Genomic DNA, 18,225 nt, shown 5'->3' on the forward strand with positions numbered 1-18,225 from the left:
AATAAAAATTAAAAAAAATAATGGATAGTATTTCAGGTGTGTATTATTTCATTTAGTCTTCACTATAACTTTAGGATATAGACATCAATAGATGAAGAAATTGAGTTAAAGAAAGGTTACAACTACATCCAAAGTGACAAAGACAGAAAAAAACCAAGGCTAGATTCAGATTTAACCAAGGTAATCTGGTTCCTTAGCCTGGCCTTCTGATCACGAGCCCTTTTCAATCGAATTCTGTTTTATGGAGGTATCACAATTTATTGGACTGCTTCGCTATCACAGTTGTCTCAAAAAATTTGCTTTTAGGGATCCCTGGGTGGCGCAGAGGTTTGACACCTGCCTTTGGCCCAGGGCCCGATCCGGGAGACCCTGGATCGATTCCCACGTCGGGCTCCCGGTGCATGGAGCCTGCTTCTCCCTCTGCCTGTGTCTCTGCCTCTCTCTCTCTCTGTGACTATCATAAATAAATAAAAATTAAAAAAAAATTTGCTTTTACAAGCAAATCTGCAGCTTTGTACATATTTTCTTGTGCATTGAATAGGATCTTAAAAGTATGGATACAACTGCACTCTCCACCAACTCCTACCCCAAGTAGTTCCTGTATTGCTGCAGAGCCCAGAAATGGAGAAAATCTGTCTCTCCCGCAGCTCGAGAAAATTCAGGTAGCTGAGTATCTATTTTTCCAAAGCTTTCTTGGAGCTATAAGATTTTAAATTAATACCAACTAATGTATTCTCATCTTCTTTAGTGGCAGGGCAGAGTAATGTTTCTGGTTTTGCTGAAATTTTATTAGTAACATGGTTGAAAACATTGACTTTGTAAAATTCTCTGTAAGATCCTTGCACTTAAGTAGACTCAGAAAAAGAAAAGTATTACTAGTATTATTAATCTTATTTACATAGGAACCTCAATAAAAAACCTCTTTAAGTTATCTTTAAAATATATGTAGTCATGATGATTAATAGGGCTATTTTTAATATCCTCCTCAAAAAGAATATCCAGCCACAGGTCAAGAACTTGTAGACTAGACTTAGAAACTCAAAAACAAATTCAGAGAAATGCCTATGTGAGCCTAGGGTAGAAATAACCTGTTTGCACCTATAGTTTTACCTCTTACATCTTAGATGTGAATAAATAACTCTTATTTAACATTGTAGAAAAGGATCTATAAAAGCATTTATTGACTTCAGCTTACCACCTCAAGTCTAAATTCAAAACTGGGAGGTTTCATGGACTCCCAGACTTTCCAGAGGCTGGTGGCTTCCTTTCCCACTTCTTTGTGCTTGGCATTTCAGTGACCGGATTGTCTACTTTATGTATATTTGACTTTTCACTGTATTTCTTATTTTTTTTCCAAAAGGTGAGCTCTCTTCTTTTTCTAGGAACAAGATAATTTTCTTCTTAATGCTCTGCTAATGCCCTGTTAATGCTGTGACTCAGCCTGACTTTAAATCCATAGTTTTGTTTTTTAACACGATTAATCATTAATATGGAAGCACCAAAGAGAGGAAATGGCGATAGTTTCATTACAGAGCTGAGATAGTAAGTTTCATGAGAAGTTTTTGTTTGAGACATTTCTTATCTTCAGCTTGAGTTCAGCTTGAATCTCATTAGCCCAGCTTCACTTGAGGATGTTCTAAAAACGGAGAGAAACAAGGCACACGGTCATCCTAACTGGTAACATCAGAGGCTCTTCTTTTATAAATCTGTTAGGTTCGAGCTTCTATGGGGAAACAGGTATCCATGCTGTTGACACTCCCCAGAGAGGGCCTCAGACACATTTTGTTCCCAAGCAGAATTAGAAGGAAAAAGTCTGCTTAGCTGTCTTTTCCTGTTTAAAATACAGCTGCCCCTGAAGCAGAGCCGTTGTCAGTTCACCACTGCTCTCTGCAAACTTGGGACAAATCTACGACATGAGTGTTATGGAGTGGGTTTTTTTGCTAAGGGAGAAGTGCTTGGGGGTGGGGGGGTGGGAGGTGGTAGGAGAAGATGTATCTCTTATATAGCTCAGATCCTTTGGGTATTTAATGTACAATTTCAACAAAGGACACTCAGAATTATACCTCTGGTTCAAAATTGCTTAAATGTTGAAACATATGGTCTCATGTTCCATTCGTTTAGGGAACAACCAGCTGTTCTCAGCCTGCCAAATCCAAGTAAACATCCACTGTGTGGAAGAGTGAATCTGAAGTGGTTCAGTAAAAACATAAAAGCTGTTTTTGCTGAAGAAGAGAGAGAGAGAGAGGGAAAAAAAAGGCCACCCCGAAACAACAGCTAGTAAAGTAAAAAAGAAATTCTGTTCTGATAATGTATTTTCCCTGGCTTGCTCATAGTGGACCATGGAACAGGAATGACTCCAGAGATGTTTCAATTAAAAAAGATTTGTAGGCATCCTTGCTGTCTTCTGTTGGTGAAATTCATGTGATTGTCTCTGTTACAGTGATTACTTTAATAAAATGCAATTATCTGAATAATTAATTTATTTGGCTACTCTTCTGTGTCCTCCATTCACAGAGGCCAAAATGTCAAAGATCAAGTAGATTAGGAGAATAGGAAAATTCTCATTATAGAGGCAAAGGGAGGAGGGAAAGGATGAAATACTTGGAATTTCAGTGCAGTGGTTTCTATTTATCTGAAATGTCAAGGGCAGTGTAAAATGTATTTTTAAAATGTGTTTCTGTATGGTTTGTGCCCATTCTTGGCGTGGCTGTGGCTCTACAGAGGCCATTGTTCTTTGAAGAGTATGAGGGGGTGTCTTTGTCCAAAGTGACAAAAAGAAGACTTGGAAGACTGGGCTTCCTTTGTTCCTGTGCGGTGCTGTAAAATTTGGTTTGAAATTAGGACCTCAGGGAAGGACCTTCAATAGAGAGCTTTCATTTCCTGCCAGCATTTTAATCACTCTGGGGTTTAAAGTGGATGGCCGGCCAGCATAATGGCCCTATGTTTAATAGAACAGCTCGTATCTTGAAGGCCAGTTAAGGGATCTGTCATCCGCCCAATATTCGTCTTTTCTGTTTCCTGTCCATTTATGAACATCACCCACCCTTTTAGGTGGCTTCCCTAGACCATTTTGTAGGAGGGCTGCTGCCACTGCTTAAAGAGGCTGAACAGAAACCCAGTTGAATGTGGTCCAGTCTTCAGCCCATGCAGGAAGGTCTGGAGAGTGCTTTAATTACACATGAAATTCACCAAGTTTGGGAATTGATTCCATCAGATGGAGAGGAAGTGTTATATTTTGCAAAAGTATAGAATATGAGGAAGGTTCAGATTGATCAAGTTGATGGTGGGGGAATATTGGCACCTACTGACCTGATACGTGATTATAACATCATTGCTGCGGAAGTTAATGTCATCCCGTCAGGCAGGGTGGTGATTTATACCCTGGAAGATGCAGTAACCCAGTGGATTTGATCTCATTGTATAATAAGAAAATTTGTAGTTTTTGTGAAAGAGTGGCTTTTTAACTCTGAAGGCTCCATTTGGAACCAGTTAGAAATTGACCTTTACAGCTCATTAAACAATATCCAGACTCCTACAGGAGTGAATATTGAAGTAGAGTCTTAAAAGACAGGTCCAGCATTAAGAAGTTGTGGTTGTGAATTTCTTCCAATTCATACCTTGTGACCCAGGAATAATATAATAATATCAACAAAAGCTTCAATTCACTAAATTCTAATCTAGGATCTGTTGCTGAAATCACTCTGTAACCAGGTGCTAAGCAGGGAATCCTCCTCATGGTGGTAGTAATTGTGAGCTGCTTGGCAGAAGCCATTTCAGAGGCAGGTATTAAATCAGATCATAAAGTGTTCCCCTAATTCTGAGCTGTAACACACCTGAATGAGAAGTTAAAGAGAAGGGACTTTTTCAGTCACTCACACACCATTCCATTCTGCAGCCGGCCTGCCACAAAAGAAACCGGGAATCCACTTTTCCTAGGCATTTTCTTCTTTGCAGGTAGGTGTAGGTTATCAGCGGGGAAATGAAGGAATGTGTAAAATGCATTCAGCAGAACGGAAAGGGTTTTCCTTTCCAGTTCATCTCAGCCAAGCCTGACCCAGGGCCACAGAGGTGATGGAAGTGAGAGAGAGTCTCTGCTGCCCTGCAGCCTTCTGGGAGCCAGGGTCGGGCCCTGGGTGGAGGAAAAGAGAGAGAAGGCCTTTGGGTGGGGGTGGGGTGACTGAAGTGTTCTCATTTCTTCAGAAGAAACAGAATGACATTAAAGTTCTTTACCAAAAAAATGCTGGAGCTGGCTCCTCTTCACTTTCCCTCCTCCATAATCAGTAATCATTGCCTGGTCAGTTTATGTGACAGTCCAGTGGCCACCAAGTAGTTGTGCCTCCATACTGACTGTACTTGTGCCCTAGAAGACTTCTCAGGCAAGGATTTAAACATCCAGACACTTCCCTGCCTCTTTGAGAGCCACCCCCACCCCCACCCCGCCTGCACTGGGTCCCTCCTGACCTCTTTCATCACGTCTCTAGCTGCAAATTTCTTAGCTGCCCAATTGAGCCCTTTTGAGTTGGCCTCCCTTGGATGAATAGCTGTTTGAAAGCTGATTTGAAGTGAGTGTTGCTCCACAGAAGAGCTATTGGCTGAAAAGAGCACTATCCAGAGCAGTGGAGGTGGCCGCAGAAGGTAGGCAGGCTCTCCTGAGGCTGGTTTTGCAGATGTGCATTGGTGTAGTAGGAATTATGCATCATTAGACTCAGGATCTTTTCTTCGCATCCAGGTCATTTCTCCATCAAGAATGCCTCTGACATTTCAGCTGGGGAACCATCCTTGTCCTTACACACCAGGCTGTTCCCACACATGAAACGTTGGGACTCAAATCACTGCTCAGCAGCTCCTCTAAAGGCCTAGGACATGTTTACTGGGTAAAATTTTTCAGGCATAGATTTGGAGGGAAAGCTGCCCACCAGAGCAGAGCCTTAGCATAAAGTTAATATTGTCAAAGATCTGACTATAATCTGTTTCATTCACTGTTGCAGTTCGCTGTGTGGGTGTATCCACAATGTGGGAACCTCATTTCATTGAAGAATCTGAATATTTTGTAAGGATGTGAAGAGTTGCAAATAACCTTTTCTATAAGGCTATGAGGAGGAACAAAGCAGCTAATGTTAGAAAGAACTGGTACACTATTGTTTTCTGTCATTTGTAAGACTCAATAGGAATATTCTAGACTTGACAGATTTATATCCTCAGCTTGTTGTTCCTTCAAGACTATCCATATCCTGCCTACAAAAGCATACCTGTGAAAAGATCTGTTCTGTTGTAAGAATGTCATCTTTTGAAGCACAAATATTTTAAAAATAAGATAATAAATGTAATAAATCCCTAAATTCTTTGTCTACAGCAAAGAATGCGTCCATACCTTTAAAGAGCTATCTAAAGCCTGCTATATTAGCAAAGACAGGCATAGAATAAAGTATATATACACGTACATATACTTTTAATTTATTTTTATTTTTACTTTTTTATTGAAGTGTAATCGACATACAATATTATATTAGTTTTAGATGTACAACATAGTGATTCAATGCTTATATACATTACAAGGTGGTCACTGTAAGTCTAGTTACCATGTATTGCTATACATTATTGTATGTATTTTCCATGCTATGCATTACATCCCAATGATTGATTTATTTTATAACTGGGAGATTGTACCTCTTGGTCCTCTTCACCCATTTTGCCAACCCCCCCAGCCCTCCTCTCCTCTGGCAACCATCAATCTATCCTCTATATCTGTGAGACTGGTTTTATATTGTTTTTTAGATTCCACATATAAGTAAAATCACACAGTATTGTCTTTCTCTTGTCACATTTATTTCACTTGGCATAATACCCCCCAAGGTTCCTTCATGTTGCCGCAAATGGCAAGACATTCTTTTTATGGCTGAGTAATATTCCATTGTATATGTATACCATATCTTTCTTATCCATTCATCCATTGGTAGACACTTAGATTGCTTCCATATCTTGGCTATTGTAAATAGTGCTGCAGTGAACATAGGGGTGCATATAATTCAGTGCATGTAATCAATTTTGAGTTAATTCTTTTATATGCTGCAAAATAGTAGTTCAGTGTCATTCTTTTGCATATAGCTGTCCAGTTTTCCCAGTACCATTTACTAAAGAGACTGTCTTTTCTCCATTGTATATTCTTGCCTTCTTTGTTGTAGATTACTTTATCATATATATGTAGGTTTATTTCTTCTCTGTTCTGTTCCATTGATTCATATGAGTCTTGTTGTGCTGGTATCATACTGTTTTGATTACTGTAACTTTATAGTATAGCTTGAAATCAAGGAGTGTGATACCTCCAGGTTTGTTCTTCTTTTCCAAGATTGCTTTGGCTATTCAGGGTCTTTCATGGTTCCATACAAATTTTAGGATTATTTGTTCTAGTTCTGTGAAAAATGCCATTGGTATTTTGGTTGGGATTGCATTGAGTCTGTAGATGGCTTTGAGTAGTATGGATATTTCAACAATATTAATTTTTCCAGTCCATATACTTTATTTTTATATAGGCACTTGAATATATAAAAATTATATATAATAGTATACTAAAATTATGTATGAATAAACATAATTGATACAAGTATATAAAATATAAGTGTGTATGTATATTCAGCTCAGTGGAGTGAGCAAAGATGCCTTCACTTTTACCTGGTTTTAGGCAGTGAGATTACACCAGCCTTAATTGTAACCTAGACAATTATGAAACTCATTAGTCCTAGTTTCCAACTTCCATTCCTCAGCAATTCTTTGAAATTACACTAGAAAATGAAGTGACCTTTGTGGATGTCCCATTTTTAGCCAATAGCATTTGGTTAGCATTGTTTTCATGAGCTTCCTTGGGAAATTTTGCCTATATATCTAAATACTTCTGATCCTTCCTTCTAAAACCCTTTCCTGGGATCCCTGGGTGGCGCAGCGGTTTGGCGCCTGCCTTTGGCCCAGGGCACGATCCTGGAGACCCGGGATCGAATCCCACATCGGGCTCCCGGTGCATGGAGCCTGCTTCTCCCTCTGCCTGTGTCTCTGCCTCTCTCTCTTTCTCTCTGTGTGACTATCATAAATAAATAAAAAAAAATTAAAAAAATAAAATAAAATAAAACCCTTTCCTGAGAGTTCATCCCATATTTAGTTAATACCTGTTTTATTATATTGTGTGCAAATGTGTTTATGTTTTAGAATTGAATCCCAACCAGATAGTTAACTTCTTTGATGCAGAACCCACGTCATGCTTTTTCTGGGTTCCTTAAAACATACTGTTCATTGCATAAATAGGTGTTAATTTCCTTTACGTGTTTAATTGTTATCCATAAATTTCCCATATGAGAAAAGTAAGGCAGGAAGAAAACTTTATTATTTGTTTAGTTGACAGGAAATTTGAAGCAACAGTAGTACAGTAACCACCTCATGTCAAAAAAAAAATGATCTCGTTGCCACCCCTCTACATTATGACTCATCTCTCTTCCAGACCTTTAGCTGTCTTATATTTGAATGTTTTCTTTTCTTTTCTTTTCTTTTTTTAAATCCCAATTGCTTTTGAAGGTGGTAGAAGAAAAATGGAGGATGAATGAACAGACATTTGGAGCAACAACTGGATTAGAACTCACAAATTTTGAATTTTTTGGATGTTATTTTGGGGGAGAAGGAATACCAAACTATGGCAGCTCGTAGCATGTGATTATAAAGGAAGCAGGCAGGAAAGAATTGAATGAAATATTAAACTCTACCTTTTGCCTTTTTATTACTGTCACAGAACAACATAGGAAGGTTATAGTAATGTAGTACAAAGGGATGAGTAAGGAATTCTGGCAGCCAAATGCCTCCTAGAGGGAAAGGCAAAAGAATGAGGACTATGAGAGATTGCTTGATGTCACTGTGGGCAAGAGACCCTAACTAAACCACACAGGATGGCTGGTTTTAAAGCTCATTCCAGATATAGGACTCTTTTGATGGAGGTATTCATTGGCTTTTCTGGAAAATACTGAAAGCTAACTATTCAAAAAGGATATACTCTGGCTGTGAATGCATTCTGTGGATGCTAAGCAGTATCTAGCATTAACAAATTTTTGTTGGTTTCATCTCAGAAAATTTACCACTTGTGTGTATTTAATACACAGGCTTGCCCTCTAAGGAAAAAAAAAAACCTGCATGTCTCTTTCACTCAGTAGATAAAATTTAAGGAACTGATTTAGATCTCTTTTGATAGCTGGAGAAGATAAGCAAGACATTTAACTTACCAGGATTCATGTCATATATTTTCTATTATTGGAGTTTTTCTTAATCTGTTCCTTGACTTGATCTAATTTTTTTTTTTTTTCAATTCAGAGCTTCTTGAGAGTAGGGGATAAGGGGACAAGTGTCTTCAGTTTGTGAAGTATATTTTGTGAAGCATCTGAACTAGATGATTTCTGACCTTTCCTGTAGATCTGTAGTAATTTTATTGATACATCAGTTGAGAAATGCAGACAATATTAATATTTCAGTCTCCAAATACTTGCATGAAATGCTCCCCCTGCATAGAGTGGGAAGCAATGACTATTTTGGTGCTGACTCTCAAATACAAAGGGATATATTTCGACATATTTTAAAAGTTATTTGAGCTCGAATTAAAAATGTTAAAATTAAAAGAAATGTGTTAGCTTAACATTAACTTCTCCCAATTTCCATCTCTTTCACATTCACTCCTTAATTTGCCAACTCCTCACTTCATGGTATCCAGGCTCCATTAGATATGAACACCAACTACTGGTGCTATGGGTCTCAGCCTTGGCTGCACATTAGAAATTCCTTGAAGACCTTTAAAAAAATCCCTACACCCAGGCCATACTCAGAGTAGTTGAGATTGGAGTATAGGCATCGGTATTTTTCAGATTTCTCCAATGATTCTAATGTGTAACCAAATTTGAAAACCTCCTGTCATAGTTGGATCTCTTTATTTTTCAGACTATCATATGTAAGTTCATTCTTCTCATTTATTAAAATATATATTTAGGTTGGTTTCTCCCAGTAGTTGACCTCATATTTCAGAATGTGTTGCTAAATATTTAATTCCCTACTAATCTCTCTTGATAGCTATTTCCCTTCCTTTGAAGGGATAGCCTGGTTTCAGATGAGGCAAAATGACATGAATTTTCTATTCCCATTTCCTATGATTAAGCTAGGAGGAAGATTTCATAATATTTCATGATGTCCAAAAATTGAGTGGCCTGAGACACATGAGTGGATTAAGGTGGTATTGATACGTGTTTATTTACAACAGATGCCACTCTTGGGACTTATGTTACTGTTTTATCAGATTTACCTTAACTCTTGTATTCAAGGTTTTGAAGCTTTTTTCTTCCAGAATTGCCTTTACCCAAAATGAAGTTTAAAGTGAAAAAACAGGGACACCTGGCAGGCTCAGTTGGTGGGGCATGCAGCTCTCAATCTCTGGGTTGTGAGTTCAAGCCCCAGGTTGGGCATAGAGATTACTTAAAAAAAATAAAATATTTTTTAAAGTTTTTTTTTTAATGTTTTTTTAATTTATTCATGAGACACACACACACACACACACACACACACACACACACACAGAGGCAGAGATACAGGCAGAGGGAGAAGCAGTCTCCATGCAGGGAGCTCGACGTGGGACTTGATCCCAGGTGTCTAGGATCACACCCTGGGCTGAAGGCAGGCACTAAACCGCTGAGCCACCCAGGCTACCCTTAAAGTTTTTTTTAAGTAAAATGAAAAAAAAAAAAAAAAAGTTCAGAAAGGAGATACCAAACTAAAACTCATGTAGGATTATAGCATATGTCTATATGGACCTGTGGACTCAGCAATTCACTAAATATTTGTTGATTTTATGTGAAGTAAGATAATTTTCAAATACACTGCTCCACCAAGATACAGAATTTAAATGTGCATTTGTTAATGATTAATCTGGGCACTCTCATGCAGGTTCTCCTTTATCCAAATTTCAGGTCTTTAATCTGAAAAGTTGTTTGCCTATCACATGTAGCCTAAAGTTGACACTAATTTTCTTTTTTTTAAAGATTTTTTCAAATTATTTATTTATTTATTCGAGAGAGAGAGAGAGGAGTAGAGACACAGGCAGAAGGAGAAGCAGGCTTCACGCAGGGAGCCTGACATGGGAATTCATCCCCGGGTCTCCAGGATCACACCCTGGGCTGAAGGCGGCGCTAAACCTCTGAGCCACCCGGGCTGCCCAAAGTTGACACTAATTTTAAAGTGTCCTGCTTTTTGTGATAGCGAAAAATCTGGATTCCTGAAAAGAATAAATTCTTTTCCCCCCTGGATGATTTCCAGTCCTTACAATGGTTTGGAAGCCTTTGGTAAGCATGTTGTGGCCCAGAAAACATTGTGGTTCAGTTTGGTTTGCTCTAGTACTGTTAATTATAGGAAACCTTTCTTGAAAAAGATAAACAGGAACTAAGGGCAGAAATGTGTTTTACCCTGTCATGGTTATTTGGAGCTAGTGAATGGACAAATAAAGGAAGGGCATGTTCCCAAGACTTAGGCTCACTCCAAAGTTAGGTTACATAACCCGAGTTAGGTTTTATAGACCTGATACCACTAGGCAGATTATTAATGACTTGTTAATTTGCTTGAGAAATACGTGTTTTTGATCAAGTAGCATCCCATATTGCTTTACTTCTACTCCTCTAAGCCTTTTTTCTTACCTTTTTCAAAATGACTTTAAAAACATTCCTAACGACACACAGAATAAACGATATGAGAAAAGTGTCACACTTCCTCCAAAATGGTCTTGGTGATTGAGTCTCCTGCTCCTCTGAGAGGCCTTCATGCTCCTGAATGAATACTGTTGTAATTGCCCCAGGATCATTTCGGTGGGCTAAGTGCTCCAGGTTCTCTGGAGTGGATAGAGCTTGGTGATCATGGAGATAAGGAGGGAACAGATGTGTTCTCGCCTTGTGAAGAGCTTCCGCCAGCCTCCCAGATGTCTGGGGTGGACGACTATCCAGAGGAGCTGAGCCTGCCAGTGCCCACGCCAGACAGGACCACATGCTGCACCTCCTCCTCATCTTCTGATGACTCCACCAACCTGCACAGCCCAGATCCCAGTGATGGCAGAGCATGCACCCTTGGCACTGTCTGATGAATAAGAGGATAAGGCTGATGGAGGGGCAGAGCCCGGAGCTTGGAGCCAGCAGTGGGCTTCCATCTACAGAGCGACCCAGCTGGCTCTTCTTCACAGGAGACCCTAGGCCCAGCCAGAGCCCTTCGGAGAAGATCAAACTCTTTCCTTGCAGGAGGCACCAGGGGGACGCAGGGAAGGTGGGATGGCGTACCTCTCTGGGAATTAGCCCTCCTGCTTTCCTGCTAACCTTTCCTGCTGCAACCCTCCTACCAGTTCTTGGCTTACTCCTGAGGTAGGGCTTCCCTGCAAGGAGATAGAAGATGAGGTATAGGATAAGAAGCCACTGCTTTGCCTAGCACCCTGCTTTCCCCCATCCTGCAGTCTTCTGATAGAGGCTGCTAAACCCACATCTCCAAGTGGACGTGAACTCCTTTGCACTCCCTGTGCCATGGCACTCTAGCCATCCCACTCTCCTACGTCCCGTTTGGGAACAGGGTGCAGTGTAAATAATAAAAAATAATGTTAAAAAAAAGTTTTAGCAGGGTTTTAATGGTATCCTCTAGAGCCAGAATCCTTGAGATTATCCCATCTTCTCTAGGTGGCCCTTCATTTAATATTGTTACACTTGCAATCTAGAACCGAGATGTTCAATGGAAGAAATGCATAATGTTGGATCATGAGAAATTAAATGGAGTGCTTCATTTCTTGTTTCTCCTGGAGTTTGACTATGTTGACTTTCTCAGCCTTAAGTCCCCTCCCTACCACCTCATCCCTAGGCTACTATGAGCCTGTTATCACGTAATTAGATTACGTGGAAGGTTAGATTATACTCTTTCCCTCACTGAAGACTATAGCCTGAATTTGGAGGATTGGTTGTTAGGATTATCTTAAATTCTTCTCTTCTCTTCTATCAAAGTGGCAAATGCCCAGCCCGCATTCTGTCTACCCTCTAGAGTCTGTCCTTCGAGCCAGAGAAAAGGACCCTAAGACCAGCATGCTCTTCTTGGCTTCAGGTAAATTTCACAGAAGTGTGTTGCTCACTGTCTTAGGATCCTGCACGTAAAGTTGCAGTGGGTAATTACAAGTGCATTGTAATCACTTCAGTCATGCCTCCTTCCTCTCACTAAGGAGTCAGGGCCCTGTCCACACAGTTGTCTGCGAGAGCGCCATGGATCCAATAGCCTGATGTTTATTGTTAAGCAAGCAAGACATCCAGCTGGTGGGTTGAGCATCTCCATTCCATCCTGCCTGTTAGTTCTCTGAGGAAATAGCCACTTACTCATTTCCTGTTTCATCACAGAACTTTCAGGCCTCAGTTTGCTGAGAGGACAGGGATGTAGCAAGGGTAACCATAGGCCTTGATCTGCCTGGGTCCTGTTTTCATTTGAGCCAGTGTAATTATCCATGGCACTCATTTCATCATTATGAATGTACCAGTTTGGATACGGTCACCCTGGTTATCACCTAGCATTAGACTGAGGAGCCAAAAGGAAGAACCACCAACTGGAATGATACCAGGATATATGCTTCTAAAACATTAGGATTAGCCTGTATAATCTGTTGTTTTCTCTTCAAATCCAAAAAAGTTGCAAAGTGTCTTCTCTTTATGTTCACTGACAAAGGAAGGAATCTAAAATTAGGATTCTGGTTTCCAACTAATACAGTGAAATACAAAATCAGGCAGGTTAGGTAGCCTTTTCAATAAAATTGGACTCTTGGGGGACAAAGGTGGAGAGATGATGGTGGGGCCAGTCATCTTTTCAACAGAAGGGAACCTTATCCAGAATTCCCATGCCTCATGTGGTGCCCAGTGGTGCCCTGGAGAGGAACATTCCAGTAATTCTTTTCAGAGCAAATTTCCTTGGGAATATTGAGAGTTGAGCAGTGTGCAGGTTCAGGACTAGGGGGCCAGATCTCAACATAAAGGTCTTTCTGTCCCCAAGGTGGTCCATCACTTTTGTCTCCGTATGGCCACATCACTGGTGCTGCCAGCTTAGGGAGTTTATGAAATGTTGATGTAGAAATTAGGTTGTTGCTTATCTTGTACCTTCTTGCTCATAGTATCGACAGTACCACTGAATTGCTTGAGGCAGATAGCATCTCAGTGATCACTGTGCTATTTCAGCTCTCTGCTGCTGACAACATCAGAAGTGTTTTAACAGGGTTTTAATGGGCAGCCGCTGTAGCTCCTTGGAGGGTTGCAAATAGCTGCCGTGAGAAACCCTCTCTGCTGCTCTGGGCTGACATGCCCTCTTTTCTCATCCAGCTGCTGCTTGTTTAGATGGCCGCCTTCCTGGTGACAAGCACTTCTTATTTGGGCTGAGCAGAACTAGACTTGAATTCCAGAGATGAGATTGTGTAATATAAAAAAGGAAAGGTCTCCTAAGGACATTTTCTTCCCATCCTGTTGGGGGCAGGAAAAATAAGGCGGGTGGGGGGAGGGTAGGGCAAGAGAGAGGGTCTAACTAGGAATAAGTCTGCCATTCCCAGAACCTTTTAGAGAAAAGTCCTGGTGTGTTGTTAAAACTAAAGTTTTCTCATCTGATGGAGTCACAAGAATCTATTTGGAGACTGCCATGCCCAGAGCCCCTGTTTTCTAGCTTTCCCACATTTTAGAGTTTTATTTCATGGCTGACAGGCACACAAGCAAGGTAGGCACCTTTCCACACATGAAGACAGTTACTATTTCATGATACCCTGGGATTTTCTGTATTATTATGAAATACGTCTCAAGGGTTAAAGCACAGTGAATTAATGCTGCCTCATTTGCTTTGGTTCCATTACTTGATCTTCAGATGCAATAAAGTGAATTCCCAGCTAGTTACTTAAAACCTCAAATCCTAGGATGAAAGGGGACGGATAGCCACTCTTCGTGGAGTTCTCTTTACTTAAGATAGTAAAATGAGACCAAAAAGAAAAAATATATGACATTACTCTGATCTCCCAGCTGTGATGCCAAAGACAGTTCTTGATCTCTGTGCCCAGGGTCAATGGGGGTACCCAAAAGGAAACTAATGATGAGAACGGAAGAAAAAAAATGGGGACCAAAATAATAATAAAGTTTTTAGTGTGATATAGCAACTCAGTCTAACCAGGGGACACCCCCCACCAGAGAGAATATATCTCTGTTCTGTTTAGAAAGTTTAGTTCTTTTTTTGTTTGTTTTAAGATTTTAAAAATGGGTTTATGTATTTGAGAGAGAAAAAAAAGCATGGGCGTGGGGAGGAGAAGAAGGGGAGGAAGAGGGACATGTAGACTCCCTGCTGAGCCTGAAGCCCCACTCAGGACTCAATCCCATGACTCTGACATCATGACCTGAGCCGAAACCAGGAGTCAGATGCCCAACTGACTGAGCCCCCACAGCTCCCCGAAGGAAGTATCAGTGTGGACATCAGCCACTATAGCTGTTTCTCTCCATCATCTTCCCTATTCAGGGACAGAGAAACCGTAGTTTGCCTGGCCCCATTTGAAGGAGATCTAAGAATACTTCCTTCTAATGGAAGAAAAGCTGCTTTCACCTCAAGTTCTACCTGCTTAGAATTGGCTTGTGTCATTGTCACCCTCCACAGCCTTTTCAGGCTGCCTGAGAAGAATCTCCTATCAGACACTTAAAGCCATTTCACAGCCTTCTCTTCCCAAAACAAACTGATAGTACTAGGTTATCATCTGTCCTTCAGAGATTTAAGATTCTTAACTTCTTGTCACCAGCAGAGGCATGACTTTAGCTATTAAGGCATAAATCTGATTATCAAAGTCAGGAGGGAGAAGAAGCCAGTACACCTCTGGGACACATTCAGAAATGGATACTTGGCAAGGCCCAAGACTGTTACCCTTTGCTTTCTCACTCCTGGGCACCTTTCCTAAAGCTGCTGGCACTCCTGCTGTCCAGACTATTACCTGAACCAGCATCATCAAAAAGGCTTCTTAGACACGCCTGTGTTTGAGATCTTCTGTAAGGCACTGAGTAAGGGAAACTGCAGGAGGCTGCATCGTTATAAAGAAAATACCAGGGGCGCATGGGTGGCTCAGTTGGTTAAGTATCTGCCTTTGGCTTAGGTCATGATCCCTGGGTCCTGGTATGGAGTCCCATGTGCCTGCTGATCAGGGAGCCTGCTTCTGTGCCCCCCCCCCCCCCAGCTAGTGCTGTCTCTCTCTCTCTCTCACTAATAAATAAGTAAATAAATATTTTTTGAAAACTTAAAAAGTAAAGTAAAAACCATAAGAATATGGCATATGGGAGAGGGTAACAGTGGAATATAAACTCTAATGTTAGAGAGAAGGCTAACCACATCACTAACTAGCAAGTAGACTTACATCCCTCCTCCTCAGCTTCTTCATTTCTAAAGTGGAAATTATTGTGAGAGTTATAAACTACTCCTAAGATTGTCACAAATTAAATAAGATATGGCATTATAGCACAGTGCCTGGCACATGGTTAAGATGTTGGTTAACAGGGGCCACTATTAGCTATTTCTTGTAAGGATACTCATACCTGGTATTCAATAAAGGAATATATAATCCACCCCCCCCCCAATGTGTTCAAAGTGCCCAGTTTTAGGGATTTGTTAGCAGTCACACTGACACAGGTACAGGTATAGAGGACATACAGTGGGAGAATAAAATCGGTAAAGACATGAACAATGGGGAGCTATGAATGATGGAAATAAAGACCTAGCATAAACCTTTGAAAGAAGGAGCATCCCTGGGCTTGTCAGATCACACATTTCAATTTTGAGAATTGTGCTTTCTTTTATAGTCTAGAACCAAGAAACTTAGGCATATCACCTGCTTTGGTCTTGGAACGGTCCTTCCTTTCTCTAGGCCTCTATCTTCTCTGTAAGATGGGAATAGATGGCCTCCAGGGTATCTTCCAGTCTAAAATTATATAAGTCTATCAGAAAGGAAAAAGAGGGAGTCACCTTCTTTTCACAGTTGCTCAGCTCTATTTTCCCTGAGGTGAAGATGTTTCATAGCTCTGCTCTCATATATCTTACTGTGAAATTTTAGACTCCTTGCCTTGTGTCTCTCTATCTTATTAGTAAGGTTCTGTGGGTAGTTTATTCTGTTTTGTGGTTGATTGGATGAGTTACATCATGTGATGAGTGGGATTTTTTTTTTCTTTTTTTTTAGATAAAGCTCTAGGCCCAATGTGGGGCTTGAACTCATGACCCTGAAATCATGTTCTACCTACTGAGCCAGCCAGGTGCCCCGGGAGGATTTTTTTTTTTTTTTAATGTAAAACATAATTTTGCAGTTTTTAAATTTTCTTTTATCTTTTCTCAGTGACAGTGGCCTTGGTCAAGGTGGGCCATGGCTACACTGCACCTCCAGGTTAATTCCTGTGCTTGTTGGCTTTGGGGTTTTGCTTTGAAGTTCCCTTTTGCTTCGTTCAACTGCCTTGAGTAAAATCACTTGCTACACCCCTGTGCTTGTGATTTCCTCCACTTTCACATTTGCTAGCACTCTCAGAGATGGGGAGTGTATGTAGTTTATAGTTATAAATATTCAAAACAATTTAAAAGTTAGTAGAGACACCTGTAACCAGGTTCTGGAGGGCTAGCAAGCTGCCTGCCCCAGTCCTTCTCCTACCTGCCCTGGGTTTTGTCTTTCTTCATGCATGTGTGTTTCCTTATTACATGTACCAGCTGCCAGAATCTAGCTACAAGATCTCTTTGACCATGGGTTATTAAAAAGAGCTGCATAAGTACTTTTTCATGATGTAAGGTTTTAAAAAAAATTTAAAGCTAACAATTAGGATACAGTTAAAAGGAGGAATATCTTGGTTCCTCAGAACACAGCATGGAGCAATTGCTATGTGCATCTCTGAGCACCATAGTGAGGTGGCTGTGGAATGAAAGACTCGGGTCAAGTATTTTCAAATCAGCTGATTTCCTAAACCTTTGTTTCTTGCAGTGTGTAAAGTTGTTGCTACAGATGTCAACCAAGCAGTATAGCCTGAACTCACTTATAACTTGATCAGGCCTAGAGGGTGTCTGCTAAATGTCCATCATATGCTGGGATTCGAACAGAGGGAGGTGGTGTGAGAGCAAAGGTGCCATCCTTCAGTTCCCTTCAGCCACCTCTAGTTGAGGGCCAAGAAGTTTTTGCTTTATATCAGTCAGATGGTCCACCTTGCCTCCTGTCCTTGACATCCACTGAAGATAGAAAGCAGTTTTTATTTTTAATCCTCTATCTTTATTATTTACTCATTCATTCATAAAAGGAGATTTTGAGCACTTATTACATGCCTCTCTCCATTAGGAGCCATAGGTGATCTAAACATGCACAAACCAAAGTTCTCATTAGCAGGAAGATAGGCTGAGTACACCAATGACCATAAATAGCACCAGAAGTCCAGGTGATGGAGTGGGAACATTCAGAGGAAAGGCAAATCTGTTTCTACTTGAAGTTTAGGAAAGGCTTCGTTGAAGGTATCATTTGAGCAGAGTTTTGTTATATGGAAATAGAAAAAGGAAGTTGGTCCAGGCAGGGAGAACAGTGCTCAGAAAACATGGTGTGCATATGGGGGCAGCAGATGATTTGGTGTGCCTAAAGGAGAGGGTGTGACCAAGAAAAGGAGAAGGAGAGAACATTCGAAAAGTAAGACTAGACAGTGTAGGGCTTTAAAACCTTTGCCATGTTTCATACATCTTCAGAGTCCGTTGGTCAGTCAGGATTTGAATCTTGCTTCCATCACTTCTTTACCACCATGACCTCGGGTATATTCCGTAGCATCTCTGCACTTCAGTTTCCTGGTCTGAAGTTCAGTTTCACTTATCAGGCAAAATGAATTGTAATACTATAATTTATTTAACTTAGTATACTCAAAATACCATTTCAAGATTTTTTCAATATAAAAGTTATTAATGGAATATTTTACATTCTTTTTTCCCACGGTGAGTCTTTGAAGTCCGCTGTATATTTTATACTTACCAGCGCATCTCAGTTTGAACTAGCCATATTTCAAATGCTCAACAGCCACCCATTGGCAGCACAGATCCACAGCCTTTAGAACCTGTTCTTCTACTCTCTACTGCCTTTGGTTTTATGAACATAAAGAGAAGAATACAGATTGGACTCAGAAGTCATCCCATGCTAATATCCAT

At 40.5% G+C, this 18,225-nt stretch overlaps 1 protein-coding gene across 8 annotated transcripts in view; it reads left to right on the forward strand.

The window, feature by feature from the left end:
* The window catches only part of BCAS3 (BCAS3 microtubule associated cell migration factor), a 591,271-nt gene that overhangs the window by 430,829 nt on the left and 142,217 nt on the right, over positions 1–18,225 (forward strand). The window lies entirely within an intron of this gene.

The sequence above is a fragment of the Canis aureus genome, chromosome 16 (genome assembly GCF_053574225.1).
Source record: "Canis aureus isolate CA01 chromosome 16, VMU_Caureus_v.1.0, whole genome shotgun sequence".
Taxonomy (NCBI): Eukaryota; Metazoa; Chordata; class Mammalia; order Carnivora; family Canidae; genus Canis; species Canis aureus.